General features: G+C 42.1%; 1 non-coding gene across 1 annotated transcript; it reads right to left on the reverse strand.

The window, feature by feature from the left end:
- Positions 1-2,405: 2,405 nt before the first annotated feature.
- On the reverse strand, positions 2,406-2,479 carry TRNAN-GUU. Its single transcript has one exon. It is a non-coding gene; the product is annotated as a tRNA-Asn (tRNA).
- Between the last annotated feature and the right edge of the window lie 8,904 nt (positions 2,480-11,383).

Here is an 11,383-nt window from a genome sequence, read left to right on the forward strand (position 1 = left end):
AACCTTGAATGACCCCAGATTCCAAATTTATCCTATTTAAAGTTTAGGAACAGTTCTAATGCTTTACAGGAACCTAATCTTTAACCTGATCTCCTTTGAGAATGGCTCACCATATTACTTTTCCACCTTCTGTGAAGAAGCCAGTAGTATTTCTTCAGCAAGGCAGTTTCAAATATTGAGTATATAATTTACTCAAATTTACTCTTTTTTCCTGAAGAGATAAAATTAGTAGGGTCCTAACACTGGGTAATCTACCATACACATAAATGACAAGCTTTCAGGTTGATCTAATTACCAATGCCAAACCACATAAAAACAACAAGTTGCCAGAAAATACAAATCCTGCGTAGATTTGACAGGTGAGAAGGGAGGAAGGATGTAACATACAGGTCTATCAGCTGTAAGCTGCAGATGCCTAAGTTGTTCTAATCTAGTAAATCTTGATAGAATTGTTGAAGCCAGCAAGGAAAAATCTGTCTCTCATTTCACCCCATGGTTTGGTTGTGCAACATCTAATGTGAAATGGCCGAATATCTTTTCAGGCTTTTCCTTCCAAAGGAATTTTATTCAAATAGGCTTTGATCTGGTAACCATTTTATGTCCCAATTAATACTGGGTTGAATATATAGTAGTAACAATCTCTTCAGACAGAGATTGAATCACACTGCAAGCAAAGCATGTCAAGTTTTATCAAAGGAAAACAATATGTTTTGTTTGGCTTTACAATATTCAGACTAAGTAGAAATGCTGACAGTAAACTCATTCTTGAAGCTTCATTGCAATATGGCACTTGAAACTAACCCTGGATTTTATGACTCAACTCTGCTGGGCGTCCCTTGACGAGCTTACGATTCTGAATCCAAGAATATTTGCAAGTCAGAGGCAAAGACCCAGGCTAAGAGGCAAAACTGAAGCAATAGGTGAATACCTGCCTTGATTTCCATCAGACTCTTGAGTTCTTCGTGTCTGATAGTAGTTCAGAAGACATTGTCTTGCAGGAGTACCTGCAAATGCAAATGTGTCTGATAGTAGTTCAGACAGATAGTTCAGTCTGATAGTTGTCTTGCAGGAGTACCTGCAAATGCAAATACTGTTTGGCAATGTTTTGGTCTTGTGGATTTGATGGCCAAATAAATATGTTTCCAAACACCTGCAAATATTGTCTGCTTTGCTTTGTAAAATTGGAAATAGCTCATCGGCAGATGGCATGAGCACATCGTTAGTATTAATAGTCCTATACACACAAAAGGAGAACAGGTGACTTCTGTTTGTAATTAAGCTAATCACAGAGCCAGGAGAGAGCTCCTATCTTATCAGGATTACTGCTTAAACTCAACTACTAGACTGCATCAACAGGGCAAATACTTGCCTTGGCATCTGATGCTCATACAGCATCGTGTGCTTTGGGGTTTCCCTGGAGTGGTTCGTGGCCAGGGCAGGACATCCCACGCATGCAACTCTCTTCCGCTGCAACAGGTTAGTCTGCAGGTCTGCTGTAAAGCTAAAGAATTTAGTTATTACCAAACAATCGGATATTTAAAAACCCTGACATAAATAAAGTGTGCAACATACACAGACTAAGCCTTACAACTGTTCATTCATTTTTTTCTGCAAACTTCTGTATCTTTTTCCTGCAGCTCAAGTTCTCAGCCATTAGTAATTGCATTTAGTAACTGCTTATAGTCAGTTCTGTTCTACTTCTTTCAACTCCATTAACCCTTTAACTCCCTCATGAGCTTTGGTGTCAATCATAATAATGAGAAATATTTACAAAAAAAGCAGGAAATTTAGAAGTACAAGATACTAGACATTGGCAACTGGTTGTGAACATCTTTACACCTCATTAGCAAGCCACAAGAAATTTGCTAGGAATATACATTTCTGTAGGGGAAGCAAGGGTTGCAAGGTGCAGCTGAAAACAGTCTGGGGAATGTCAGAAGAAAACTGCATTTGCTGAAGTTTTGAACAGCAGCTCTAGGTTGGCTGTCTCCTGGAAGACTTTTGAAGTGCAGATTAAATAATTCCAGATGATGACAAAAAACTCTGTTAAGAAAACAAAAGGTCTGGGCTTTCAGCCACTTTGGAGTTGTTGTTTTTGTGCCTGGAAAGAACCCTGCACCCATTCACTGCTGGCGCTCGGGCTGCTCCTCTGGAGTGCCCCTTACTTTCTCATACAGTCCCTCTCACCAGATTTTTCACATTCTTTGTGTGGTGTCTCTTCCCCTTAAGCTGCATCCTGACTTCACCACAAAATTGGCAGTAATGTTGTCAGTTTGCTTTTTTTCCTGCCTTCGCTCAGGGGACTCCTGGATACCCTCCTAAATTTATAGAATTATTTGGGCTGGAAGGGACCTTAAAGTTCTTCTTGTCCCCCCCCCCCTGCCATGAGCAGGGAGAGGGGAACCCGTCCCTGGGTGGGCTCGAACCACCAACCTTTCAGTTAACAGCCGAACGCGCTAACCGATTGCGCCACAGAGACGCCCTCTTACTGTGCCTGCATACCTCGCTGGCGTGGGTTCCTGCCTGTGGCTGGCCGTGGTGCTTTAACACTGACTCTTTAAACCCCTCTTCTACCAGGCAGAGCCTTGGTTGCTGTTTGACAACTAACTCTTGTTTTCCAGTCTGAGCATAGGTTGGGTAGGAAAGGCGGGGCACCCGGAAAGGGGTACCGCAGAGGTTTTCAGGTTAGCCTTACCCCGCCGTGCAGCGGAGCCAGAAAATCCTGTGCCTACCCAAGAGGAGAGAGAAGCAGTTGTGGCACTCAGGGGTTGAACACGCTGCTTTATCAAACCAAGAGCTCTTGATCCAGGCGGCTGTGAAGAGGGAGGGGACTGTGGAACAAAATGGGACTAAAACTCAGTCTAAATTTTTCCCTGGACCTGAAGTGTCAGCAGTCAGGCTAATTCTGTACTTTAAACATTGATGCCTTGCTAAGTATGAGTGGATTTTTGAGAAGCTTTTGCACCCATCCTTGCTCAGGAAAGCAAATGTGTTTTTAAGTCCTGCCTTTGCATGATAGCAGCTAGCAAAAGCAAGATGACATCAACAGAGATGGGTGTGACTGAAGTGCCTTCTCTGTGAGGACTAACCTACTTGCCCCTTGCTCGCAGCTGTGTACTCACCTCTCCTGGTTTCGGCTGCAAAAATATGATCTGGTCAACTAAGCTTTAGCAATTTCCTGTGGTTGTAATGGCAAAAAGTGTGATTGCTCTTACAGCTGCCTAATGCTGTGTTTGCTAGTAGGACAGTAATAAAGTAGTTCTGGCAGGCAGTGCAGGTGTGCCCTTATAGTTGTCAGAGGTGTTGGTGATATTCAGAAAATAAGATTGATTTATTTATTTTCCACGTGCGGGGTTTATTAGGAGTGAATCCCAGGCACTGAGCATTTTCTCTCTTGATTTTATTTGCTAGCTGCTACAGATGAGACCATACTCAGTTTCACCATTTCATGGTTTAATATTGGGGTATAGTTACTACCAGCTAAAACAGCAGATCCTTTAAAAGTTAAAGCATCATCTCTGGTATCTTCCCAATCCTGTATTTCTAAACAGAGCACGATTTCAAGCCCCAGCCTAGGAAGTGCATCGGTACAGAGTTGGCTGCACTGAGCTAGTACTCGTATCCTGATTTCTGGTCTTGCCCATCTCCTGTGGATTCCTCCTTTCACCCACACCTGTGGATTCCCCCACTATGCCGGGGGAACATTGATTCAAAAGAAGTGAGAACTCACCCAAGGACGTTTTGTCAGTGGTCGCTGAAGCGGATAGAGAGGAAGCCTGCCCACGGTGTGCACCTCTGCTAGAGGACCTCACAGTGGTAGGAAAGAAAATGAACTCGTCTCTATTTCTCCCAACTCTGCATTTAAATAGAACTGCTTTCTTTACTCTTGCATGCTATGTTTAATTTGTGAACTCGACAAGATGTTATCTTTTTCCCAGAATCATCAGACTTTCTTTAAAGGGTGAAATGGTTTTATCGGCCTTGGAGAACGCTGCAGAATTTTTGCATTCACGTACGGTAGAGCATGAGATTACAGACTTTCAGCCACAGAAAGGGACATGGGTATCTGTCCTTTAAATATGGATTTTAAAGTAAAAGATGCTTTATCTTGCCTGCAGAGGTACAGAAGCAATGAAAAGTGAATGCTGTAGTTTATTAAGCAGAATTTCTTGTTGCAATGAAGGCGGCTTTTTTCCTCCACTGACACTCTGGGAGGTGGGGGAAGAGGAGCACAGGCAGTATTAACCTTATGTTCTAATTTTATAGTAAAAGTTCCACATGGATACATATATTTTAAAGACCAGTTAGCATTTTCAGACAGAAATGACCTGGTACTGTGCAAAGGGATGAATGTTCTTCTTGTAATACTTTTTAAAGTTAAGATTTGGCCCAAATCACTAATTCTCAAGAAAATACCTCAACTCTTCATATCAAGATGGAACAATCACTTCAGCTTAAACACAGGAAATGTTGGGCATAATAGCCATTGCTTGCACAGATCTTGTTAACAAGAACATAATTTCTTAATCACTCCCTTGAAAGAAAACCCAGATGATAAAAGCATAGTTGAGCTCCTGCCAAACACCTCAAGAACTCCAATTTCACACCCAAGCTCCTGCAGGAGTGCCAGGATAACCTCAACTATTCAGCGAAAAAAAACCTGAAGCACTATGCTTATAGTTCCTTATACCTGTGTTCTTAAACACAAAAACTATCAGTTGGGATAGTACAAAAACTTGAGTAAGAAACAAGAGTGCGGACATCTAGATGTGTTTGACTACACACCAAGGCAGTATCTAACTCTGCAGGCAATATTGCCTTGGTGGCAACATCTCCCCATCCTCTTGAATTAGGCCTCGGGAAAACAGAAAGTTGACTTTTTTTTAAAGGTGTAGAGTAGTTAGAGGACAAAAGAACAGATTCTAGTTTTTATTGGTGGTGGTCCCTCCATAGTGAGGGCATGTGTGTGATTTAATGAGGCATGCAAAGGGCTTTGATCTTGCATTATCTTCATGATGTAAGTGACGAAAACAGGAGCCTTCACTGGTGGTGGAGGCTTATCAAAGAGGTGATGAAAAGTGGCAATTGCTGCAAGTCCATAGATGTGTTGGTTTTCAATATAATGCATCTCTAATACAAATAAATACTAAAAGCTGTTAGACTTCCTGCAGGTTGTTACAGCAGTGCTTTTAAAAAGCAAATAACTGAGCAAGCTCACCAACTAAATGTTTGTAGACCATGTTGCAGGAACTGCAAATATTATAGACAACTTTAATTTTATTTATCTACATTTTTCCCCATTAGCTTGTGAAACTATCAACCAGTTATCTACTTTTTTTTTAAATAGAGCATATGACAAGTTGACAAAACTATTACCTTGCTCCAGAGATGTTTTTTATAGGCTCTCTGGGTTTCTAAATGGGATGAAGGGTGGAGCTCATCATTTAGCCACACCCATGGTGAGGTTTATAAAAGGAAGTTTTCTAGGGGAAGCTCTTTTCTACTGGTCTATGAGAACTGGCAGTTTTATTTAACAGGGTTTTATCTTTAAAAAAAAAAAATTCCTACTATGTCAAGGCCTCATAAAGGTTCCCATAGTGGGGATGCTCCTCTAAAGGAATCTTTGAAACAGCAAGGTAAGGTAAGTCATGGAGTCTGCTTTACTACTTTAGTTCATTTTTACACGTAATATTTCTGTGGCAGGGAGCTAAGTATTACTGTAATTTCAAAGGTCTGTATTTTCTCTGCCATGTATAATTGGAGTTTTTTCCTCTGTAGTTTTGTATTCCTGTAATACTAACTCAAACGGAGAAGAAATAACCTTAAAGAAACATCCCCAAACTTATTAAATGAGCTTGGAGAGGTTGCTATTTGTCATAGGGTGGTCAGGCTTTCAAGACTGATGACTTGGAGGGCTAATTTGCACCACCTGTCTGCAACACTACGGTTAATGTGGTTGTTGTAATTGTGCTGCTGTTTGTAAGTCACAACAATATTAATTTCTCAAGCATACAAATAAAAGATATGCTATGCTTTATTGCACAATTGCTGTGACTTAGTCATGACTTTTTGATGCACCCAGGAATCCTGCCATAATTTTTGGTTTATACTGTATCACAGTTTCCTTAATGCGTACATGCAAATAATTGCTTATAAGTTACTCTGTTAAGCAGAGGTCTCGTGAGTAACTGTGGATGTCCCTCGACGAGATTAGGTGCTATAAAGGCTTGTTTGCTATTGAACACAGGTGTTCATGTTGGTACAATAATTCTGTAGACAGGTCTGTAACAGTTTACAGAATGACTGGGTGAAACCTTTCATAATCATCAACTGAAGTCAAATGCATTGTATCAAAACGTGATCGCAACAATGTAGGGTGTGTAGCATGGATGTGTCAAGAATGCTGGTCAGCATAAAAAACTACCTATCTCATTACACTGGTTACCTAGCTCAGGCTCATTGCTGATGTGATGGTAAAGCAGAATTGTAAGGAATTGGAGAGAGGGGAATGAACCTTGAAAATACTTCTTAGGAGCTCCTTTCAGGCCTCTGGGAAAATGGAAGAAAGTCCGGACTTCTTTGAAAACTTAATAAGCAACTACAGACAAGTGCCTTAAAAGTTAACTTTTTCCTCCGGTTACTTATCTGTACATAACTAGATCGCAGAAGAGTGGTAAGTTTTCTCCTGTGAGCCTTCAATTTAGAAGGATTAGAAGTCGCTAATATTTTTGTTATTCATTGCACCCAAAACATGGGAAGCATTTGAGGGTCACTAGCCTACTAGTTGTTCTCCAGAGTATACCAGTATAACTACCATATGCTACAAAAATAACCAAACTGGTGGTGTTGATGGGTTCTCTTTTTCAAGCTGTAAGCAAAACTGTGAATTAACGTAGCTGGCAAAAAGCTGACGGATGGCTTCTCGGGCAAAGTGGTATGATGTAAGCTAGAGAGGCTGTCAGAGCATTTTGACTTTGTGTGATTAGTAGACATGAGAAAATAAATGCATCTTGCGCTTGAGTAGACACATTTTCCACCTTGATAATGCTGTGGGTTTTCTTTGGAGCTTTTTCTGTCAGTATTAAACTTGTAGGATGCTTAACTTGAGCAGTGTGGTCATTTCTGCTTTTTACCATGTGTTTTTTCTGATATGTAACAAATTGTGGCTCTGCTGGGCTGTGGTGAGAGGAGTCTTGTCTGACAGCATAGCCATCTCCTGCAAGGCAGTCCCCTTGGCTTTATCCGCTGCCATTCTTCCGGGAGGTTGACATGCTGCAGTTAGATTGTTCATAGGTATTTTTAAGTGCATTGTATTTATTTTAAGTGCCTGATGTACACCAAACTCTTAAAAAATATTTGCTGTTATCTTTTGTTGCATTAGTACAGTAAATGGGAGAGATGAAGGAAGAGGAAAATACGGTTAATACTGGCAGAGAATCTTAGATGTCTCTGCTCTTGGATACTTTTGGATGGGTTTTCTGAATCAGCGAGAAAGTTTGAGCTTTTTCAAGTGGGTAATGTAGAGTAACTTACTTTTTGACATCGCTGCATAGCTTAACACGCGTTTGTAAATTTGGTGACCCCTCTAAGCAGGGATTAAAGTGAATTCTGTCATTTCGTGACTTGAAAAGCAATATTTATTGAATAAAATACTTATCCAGGGTAATTCTGACACTAACCTGCTGTTCAACACAAATGAGTCAAGGGACACCAACTGTCCTATGGCCAATTATTTATTATATTTGATAAATTTAGATAAATCTTCAAAAGCCTACTTCTGAGTAGCCAAGCTACTCAAAGCCTTAGGGTGCCATCTTCCTCTCCTGATTTGATTTTTGGAGCCACGTATGTACTAAATGCAGAAAGTCCACAAGGATGACTTCTTGGTGGAGAGCTGAGTAATTCAGAGGCAGATGGCCAATGACAATCTCTTAGTAACTTATTTCTCTGAGGTGGTGTATGAAGACTGACACTGACAGCTGGATTACTCTGACGTGGTATTCTGTTAGTCCCTTCACATTTCAGTACTTTTGCTATCAGAAGATTCAAGTACAAAACTTCGGCATATTTGGGTGGATGCTAAAATTAAGTCTTGCTCTGGATTCTCCCTCCTTAATTCATGGACGGCAACACCAGTGTGTTCAGAGCCGAGCTGGGGGAGGGATGTGGGGCGGCTTGCAGGTTCGGCTGGGATGGGTGCAGGGGTGGTCGCGGAGAAGGGGCTGGCGTGGGTGGCTTGAGAGGGTCCAAGGGGAGGAGGGAGGTCCCCGGGAGGATGGGGAGGGCAGAGTGGAAGGAGAGAGGCTCCGTCACAACGGCAGCTTCTGAGTCTTGGCCCAGCCTTTAAACCTTGCTGGCCCTGCACAGTCTTCAGTGTCTCTCCCTGTTTCCCATCATCTCTTCTGCTGCCACCAAGCAAGTGAATTTTCTGACTCCTGGATGGGGACAGAAATGCATTTTTCTCTACATGCCTGGGTCAGCCAAAGTCAGTTTTACCTGTACCACTGAGAAGACCCAAGCTGACCCTGCTTAGCTGGGTGCCTTACTGCTTTATGAATCAGCATACCACTGTGGGTTCTCCTGTTCAGCTGTCGTTTATTTAGATTGTGGAATCATGAAATCAGAAGGGTTTTACAGATCTTAAAATCATTGCAGTTTCTTTAACATGACTGGATTTCCTTAAATAATATTTTTTTTTCTCAGAGCAGTGCTGTCAGAGGAAAGAGTCAGCTGGCTTTTGCTGCCCTAGTTTAGTTAAAGTCAAACCAAGTTGCTGAGTTTAAGCAGTAAGTCTTGTAAACTTGAGGTTTTTCCAGGTTTTTTCCACCTGACAATCATGTGTATAGGCAACAATTTCCATCACAAGGAAGAAGCCAGCTCCTTTGTGCAAGCTGGAAGGGGAGTTGCAAAGGATGCAGTATACAATGAAAACTCTCCTGAGATAACTGAGATCTAAATAACAAACTGAGAAAGAAATATAACTGCCGGTCAGATGTCACTTGGCCTGAGACAATGTTTTTGAGGTGTCTTTGTAAGATGCTTGAAGGCCACGTCAGGTAAAGGATGTGATTAGCATCCTGCGTATGACTTTAGGATGATGTATCACCTCTGTTGCAGCAAGAATCCTTCATTGGGATGCAGGGACTACAGGCAACATGTGATCATGTTAGAAAACCAGATAGAGAAATCCTACGATGGGATTGTCAAATGACAGGGAACTTATTATGTAGCTGTGGAACGGACCAACAAGAAACGTTTGTCTGACCGATGGCAGTGATATCTCTTGTCTTCCTTTGAAAGGAACGCGTAGCTACTGGTACAGTTCTGTCCATTAAAGCAATGTGGCACAGAGGAATTGGTGCTGCTTTGTTACAGCATTCACTGTGCGCTACTGCAAGAAATTCGAAGTGCTGCCTTCCGCTCTTTGACAGTGAAGATCTTATTCCAGGTTTTATTGAATTCCATGATACACAGTAAAACATAAATAAAATGTGTATGTTATGCAGTAGCCTAAATGCATCCATTTAAATTCACTAAGATTGGTGGTACAGGGTATAGGGCCTCTGAGTTATTTCCTGTATATGTCCCGCTGTGCAGGATGGTGTTTATCTATGGGTTTTTTTCATGATGACCTGCTTACATTTGATAACTCCCTTCTGAAACTTGAAATTGCAGGAAAGCGATGTCTGAGGTAAGACTGAATGGTATTTCTGCCTTTCTCTTAGCCCTAAGCCTACAGGCTGGTCCTGGAAGGTGCTGGCGAGCCCGCTCAGCAGTAATCGATGGGAGCTGGGTGTCAGGCTGTGTGCTTGCAGAGTGCTGCAGCGGGGCCGGGAGCTGGCCTGAGCTTTACGGGGGAACCATCCACTCTTTTCTATTATATGAGCATAAGTGAGGTGTTGGAGGCTTCCAGCCCGCAACGCTGGTATAAAAATACATGTTAGAAGAAAAAGCACTTACCAACAGGAGAGAGATCTGGTAGGTGAGATTAAAGCTCTTTAATAATATATACCTTCAATGCCCGATGTCTCCTGTGCAGTAGGGTCCTTCCCTCCTATCTTTCCTAGTTCTCTGATTTTTTGGCTTCTAAAGTTGAAGAAATTCTGCACTGTCCCCAGGAGAGTTTATTTTCACTTCTTGCCTTTGGTTTGAGTCCCTGGCATGAGCCCAGTACTTTGCTCGGGCATCTCCTGTTGTCCACTTGTGTGTCACATTGACCATGGAGGGTCCCAGCTCGCCTCATGGCATGCACCCACAGCTAAGCCCCACAACACTCAAACAAATAGCTCACTGTGTGTGTATAAACATAAAAACTCTCTTTGAGTTGGACTCTCTCGCTGTACTACCGGATGCCTTTCCATTGGTATCAAGCAGAGACAGGCCCACCTCTTCTGGGATGTGGACTGCCAAAACATGTGGCTTTATTCCAAATCAACAGATCGACTGTAAAAGAAGGAGCAACTTGTGTTCCTGAATTTATTGAGTTCTTGGTGTCAGAAAACTGTTACGCTGGCTTGCACGTCCTGTTTTCCTGCGTGGAATAGCAGGGGAAAGAACACAGCACTTCAAACAAGAAAAGGTTGTAAGCATCTCTACTGACTAAGGAAAGCAGGAGTATTTCTGGGTTTAAAAATAATGGACTTCCCAGTGTAACATCATGTCACTTGGTTAAAGTTGAGACAGCTTCAGTTGTCTTATTCTTTACACATCTTGTATGTCAAAATATATTATCTCAATCATTTTCATATTCTGGAAATTAAACTTCAACATCAATTTGTCATCAAAAAGGAGTAGGAAAGCTGAACCTTGCCGGTTTTCTCTGGGAATCAGCAGTTTCTCGAAACTGACACACTACACTGAGGGAGAACAGGATAATGCTGAAGTAAAATGATGTGCTCGTGCTCCTGACAGGCAAAAGGCATTTAGTTTGATAAGGTGCCAAACAGTGTCATTTGAGAGCATTGCAAAGACTTCCAGCTGTCTTGCATATGCTAACTAAATATCTGGGTGAATTAGAATTTGTCCCTGTGAATATTTCACCAGAAGTGACCTTGCCTGATCTGGTTAATTCAAGCTCACGTGCAGCTTGTTGCAATCTCCTGATAATATTTTTGACCAAGACTGCATTTCTCTGAGCATCCTACCCAATGCTGAAGGGAAGGGCTGTGTTTGCAGAAGCATAGCAGGGCTCTCCTCTCGGCTGCTTCCCAGCTTGCTGCGGGAGATGCTGCCCTGCTTTGTTGACTCATGTGGAAGGTGTGGCGTGTTTTGACCAGGACTGGAAGGGCGTAAGAGAGTCGCAGCAGAGTCTGAGACAGGCCCTGCAGGGAAATCAATCTTATGGGAAAGCGTAGGTTGAATCTTGCATTTTTGCTACGTGAGT

Source organism: Fulmarus glacialis, unplaced genomic scaffold (genome assembly GCF_000690835.1).
Source record: "Fulmarus glacialis isolate BGI_N327 unplaced genomic scaffold, ASM69083v1 scaffold10073, whole genome shotgun sequence".
Classification (NCBI taxonomy): Eukaryota; Metazoa; Chordata; class Aves; order Procellariiformes; family Procellariidae; genus Fulmarus; species Fulmarus glacialis.